This window comes from Charadrius vociferus, unplaced genomic scaffold (genome assembly GCF_000708025.1).
Source record: "Charadrius vociferus isolate BGI_N301 unplaced genomic scaffold, ASM70802v2 scaffold433, whole genome shotgun sequence".
NCBI classification, from domain to species: Eukaryota; Metazoa; Chordata; class Aves; order Charadriiformes; family Charadriidae; genus Charadrius; species Charadrius vociferus.
In genome coordinates, this window is record NW_009647846.1 from 1,189,015 (window position 1) to 1,194,504 (window position 5,490).

A 5,490-nucleotide genomic window follows, 5' to 3' on the forward strand; every position below is an offset into this window, starting at 1 on the left:
GTATCAGCATACGTGCCTTGTCACCGCGTTACAGAGGCCGACAGCTAAAAATTGAACACAATCCCAAGTGTTAAGCAGACAAACCATGGAGCAGGGTACATCCACGTGATCAAAGGAATGAAACTGCCACCTTGCAGGGGATGGACTCTTCTCCTTTCCTTGCAGGAAAATCCACCTTGTCATAGCTAAATTCAATGTAAGTACCACCAACCACATTTCATGTTGCTCCTTTTGCTTTTGCCAGCCCTCTTTGAAAAAGCTACTGGTTCAAACACTGTCGGTGTGGATGTTCAGAGCAGCAGTCACGGATTTACAACATTTCTCCATGGAGAGGAGTGAGTCGGGTTCAGGTATATTGGCTTTCAGAAGAATCCCATTTACTCCAAGAACAGAAATAACCATATTTTTAGCTGCCATTATAGATAAAAATGGCTACTTACTGGAATTTACTTTCCAGTTTCTACTTCAATAAAGCTCACTAAAGAAGCAGCCAGTGCTCACCTCAAGGCTAATTCTCCAGTGTTAATTATTGGGTGTAAGAGAAACTATTTTGTTGGTTTCTAATTTAAATGAATGACTGTTTTTAATGCTTAAAACCAGCATGTTCTTATGCTTCCTACAAGTAACTTAAAAAGCTGGCTCTCTCTTGGGTTTACTTAAAGTGGGTTGGGGTACCTATAGATTTTTTTTCACTTTGTCCTCAAAAAATAAGGATTCTGATTCTTCCTGGGCACAGTCTTTCCTCTATACTTTTGAAAAGATCCTAAAGACCTTTCCAAAGGTACTTCTGCTGTCTAAAAGCATGCAAGTATTGAGACACAGATCTATTTTCTCAGCAGCAGTTTACTGATTTGTAACTGGATATAAAATGTTACTGTAATGAAGACTAGTTTTCAATTATTGTCCCTGCAGTTTATCTTTTCCTGCCTTGTTTTAAAAAATGCTTTTTTTCTTTTTCTTGCTATGAGACTAAGATTGAAAATACAGCTTTTGGAAGAGGTATTTCCATAGCTGTGTAAGACCACAACCTAAAAGAACACCTTGCGGTCTGTGATACCCCGTCTCTTTCATTTAAGAAATTACTAAAAAAAAGAATCAAAATAAGTGTATTCAAGTAAAGATATTAACTAGACATCTACAAGAGCTCCTCATGAAAATGGATATAGTATGTTCTCAGGAACAAATAAAAGCCTTGATTATATTACGTTTTGGTTATATATGGTAAAAAGTAACAAGCAGAAGGTAAAGACTATATTCCCTATGTAAAGAGTGTATTTCTTAAAGGACAGTAGAAATCCAAACCACAGAAAACTGCCTCTAAAAGGTAACGATTTTCTTACTTACAGCTGACGTGTCCTACTATCTCACAGGCAACTGGTCAGAAGCAGATTCCAGATGCATTTCCCAGTGTAAGGCAAAGCTGACTTTGAAAATCGGGACCTTTGCAGTCTTCAAACAAAGCACAACAAGACAAAAACAAACCACAAGAGATATCCCAGGAGGATATCTGCAGAGTCTCAAAAGTTCTGTGAAGAGTCTGCCCCGTTTGTTCAAACGTCCTCTGGGTCATCTCCCTGTGGGTTTCTTTTATAACTGCTGTCTTTCAAGTACAAATGTGATAGGTACTTCAGAAACGATGGCAGAAGATAAGTTAGACAAGCATGCACTGAAAAAGGGAACTACAGATTTAACCACAGGATGGAAGGCTCCATATAAGCGCACAGTTTAGCCCAGAAATGGTTTTACTTTATTTATTGAGTGTTAATTATATACCATAGTCTGATAATTCTCTAATAACTTTGCAAGAGCAAGAATGTTTAAGGACTGACTGCAAAGAAATAACCTATAGCCAACTATCTACAGACCACTGCTGATATCCCAGGTTTTCCTTCCCCTAGAAAAGCAAATCCAAACACTGCTGGAAAACTGCACAAGTTTTGTCCAATGGTTTTACACCATCTTGTCCAATGCTGTTGCCATACGGCCATGTGGGCATCATGGTATTTTGAGAAGTTACCAGTACCAGACCAAGACCAGCTTCCTAACGTCATGTTTAGAGCTTTGAGCTGTGATCCACAGGGTTGGGTAACACAGGCTCACATCAAGACAAGCAGCAGAAACCAACCCAAGGGCCTAGAGAAGACCCCACAGAAAGTCGGGCTATACATAATCCCAGAATCACAGAATGGTCAGGGTTGGAAGGGCCCTCTGGAGCTCCCCCAGTGCCCCCCCCCGCACCTCCAGCAGTGGCACAGGACGGCGTCCAGGCGGGTTTGGGATGGCTCCAGAGGGGGAGACTCCCCCACCTCTCTGGGCAGCCTGTGCCACTGCTCTGCCACCCTCACGGCAGAGAAGGCCGTCCTCAGGTTGAGACGGAACTTCCTATGCTCAAGTTTGTGCCCATCACCTCTCGTCCTGTCACTGAGCACCACTGAAAAAAAGACTGTTCCCATCCCCCTGGCACCCTCCCTTTAAGTATTTATAAGCATTAATAAGATCCCCCCTCAGTCTTCTTTTCTCTAGACTAAAAAGACCCAAGTCCCTCAGCCTTTCTTCATAGGAGAGATATTCTAATCCCCTCATCATCTTTGCAGCCCTTTGCTGGACCCTCTCCAGCAGTTCCCTGTCTCTCTTGAACTGGGGAGCCCAGAACTGCACACAATACTCCAGATGTGGCCTCAACCACGGCAGAGTAGAGGGGAAGGATGACCTCCCTCGACCTGCTGGCCACACTCTTCTTGATGCACCCCAGAGTGCCATTTGCCGTCTTGGCCACCAGGGCACATGGTGATGGTACACTCTATCCCTTCATCCAGGTCATTGATGAATATATTGAACAGCTCGACGCCTGGCTGGCAACGTGTTCGGACGAGAGCTGTGTCTGCGAAGCAGCATCAGAGCTGCTGTGTGCACAGCATGGGGCCATGGTTCTCTGCCGGGTAGATACCATGGCTACCTGACCCAGTTGGGAGATCTGCAGCGCCCTTCCGTCCAACCTGTCGGGCCCTGTTGGCCCGGTCCGTTCACCCACTCAGGGCGTCCGCCCTTCCGCGGTGCTCCCAGGTGCCGCCCCGGGTGCTGCCCTCTGGCCGCCCGCTTGCTGAGTCTCCTTCACACCTCCTTTAGAACTGCCGCCCCTGCCTGCTGGCCCTCCCCCAAGCTGCCGGTTCCGGCACAAACATGAGGACGAGCTACTTGCTTTCTCCGGCTTCGAAAAGCCCCAAAAGAGCCCCTTGCCGGCCCTTTTCGCCTCCGATCCCCTTCCCCAGTGCAGACTTAGCTGCACTGCAGCTGGTCTCCTCGGCAAGTGCAGTCATGGAGTTACAGTAAGGACGAGCAGGCGGCTAATGACTTACATTCATTAACAACCTGGATTGCAAGTACAGAGAACCCTGTTAAACCTGCAGGTGACACAAGCTGGGAGAAACAAGTGCTTTGGAGGCTTAGACTAGAATTAAGAAAGTTCTTGACAAATTTGTGGAAATAGGGCACAGTTCAATCTGGACAAGCTCTCAACTGCATTTAGGGACTATCAACTGTAAATTACTTGCTATAAATAATCAATTATCAACTGATCAGATATCTGTTCCACAGAAAGTGGTCTGGTGTTTTGGAGGGTCATAAACTGAAGAGGAATAAACAATGTTATGCACGTGTGAAAAAGGCACACCAAGCCAGCCAAAAGCCAGCATCCGCTGCAAGGCGCATGAAGTAATCCTTCCGTTCTGCACAGCGCTGATAAAGCCTCCACTCACGTGCACTGTGTCCCGCTCAGATACAGCACTTAAGAAAGCCATGGAGGAGATGAAGAGAAGCCAGTACACAACAAAGGATACTACAGGGGCCTAAAAAGCCAGGAAACAACTCAAGGGAAGACTTGTGCCGGAACTTAAATTGTTAAGGCTTTCACACGCTCTCCAAGTCCATTGGGCTGGGACTAGAAGATAAGGACAAGTAAAATTCAGGTTAGATATCAGGGAAAGCTTTCACTGTTAGGGATAGGGAGGCAGTGGAGCAGGTGTCCGAGGACTGAAAGAAAATCTGTCACTGGGCATCTATAGACAAGCATCAACTGGGAATGAGAGTCGTAATCAAATCCTGCCATCAGGCAGAGATCAATTAGGTGACCTCCTAAGGTCGGGCCAGCCCGTATGTCTCTAAATCAACAGCTAATTACCAGGCACACAGCTGACACATACAGCGAAATGTTTCTGTAGAAAAGAGACAATTTCTGAAGGTGAAGCAGGAATCTAATGAGAAACAGTAGGCACACCAAAAAAAAAGTGTAAGAAAAGGTTACGTTCTTACACAGGTCTGACTACATTATTGTAGATCTAAGAAGTTTTTTTGGAATAGGTCATTCCAAAAAAAACCCTTTTGTGCTCATAAGCATTCTCCTGTCTGCAGCAAGGTGCTGATTTCTGAGGTGCTTAAAAGGCTGCATAGATCTGTGAGATGTTTCTTCCCAGTTGCCAAGAAACCTACAGCACTCTTTTTGCTGAGACAGAGGTTTATTCAGGCTTCCAAGGGAACCACACTCCAAATTAACTTGCATTTGGATGAGCTCCTCCTTCAGGCTCCACTCCTTCGAACCCTTCCGAGATGCCTCCTTGCAGGAGCAGTACAGGGAAAAGTGACCAGAGCCCCAGCTCTCCCAAGCCCTGGGATGTGCAGTTGGCCGAACACAGTGTCATTTCAGTAATTTCACAGCAGTGAAAGCACAGTTGTGAGGAGGGAAGAACTGACCCCCCCGAACTGTACCAAATCCCCAGGACTCTTGTGTTATCCCATCTTGTCTAGACATAGAATAGAATCATAGAATCATCCAGGTTGGAAGGGACCTTTAGGATCATCAAGTCCAACCATCAACCTAACACTGCCCAAAACACCCCTAACCCATGTCCCTCAGCACCATGTCTACCTGCCTTTAAATACCTCCAGGGATGGTGATTCCACCACTTCCCTGGGCAGCCTGTTCCAATGTTTCATAACCCTTTGGGTGAAAAAATTTCTCCTAATATCCAACCTAAACCTCTCCTGGCAGAACTTGAGGCCTTTTCCTTTTGTCCCATCGCCTGTTCCTTGGGAGAAGAGACTGACCCCCCATCGCTGCAACATCCTTTCAAGTAGTTATATATCTCCACACAGTAAAGAAAACTTAAAATCAACCCAGGCTGAGAAACATAAACCTAATATTTGAACCACACTGAGTTGCTTCTCCTAGTTCAGCCACTACCAGCTGGTGGGCACGGTCCTGCAGCCGCCAAAGCTCAACGCGGGCGCCGGGATGCGCCGGTGACCCCTGAGGCAATCTCGCAAGTGGTGTGTTGGGGTCATTGGCCCCTTTCCTTTCTCACGGCTGTTCCACCATCAAAATATATTTTTTTTTTTTTTTTTTTAAACATGTTACACCTGGAGTACACAGTATAGTTACTCCTAGGCTAGTAGTACTGCACCAGCAAAGAGGTTGGGGGGGGGGGGGGGAAGAGG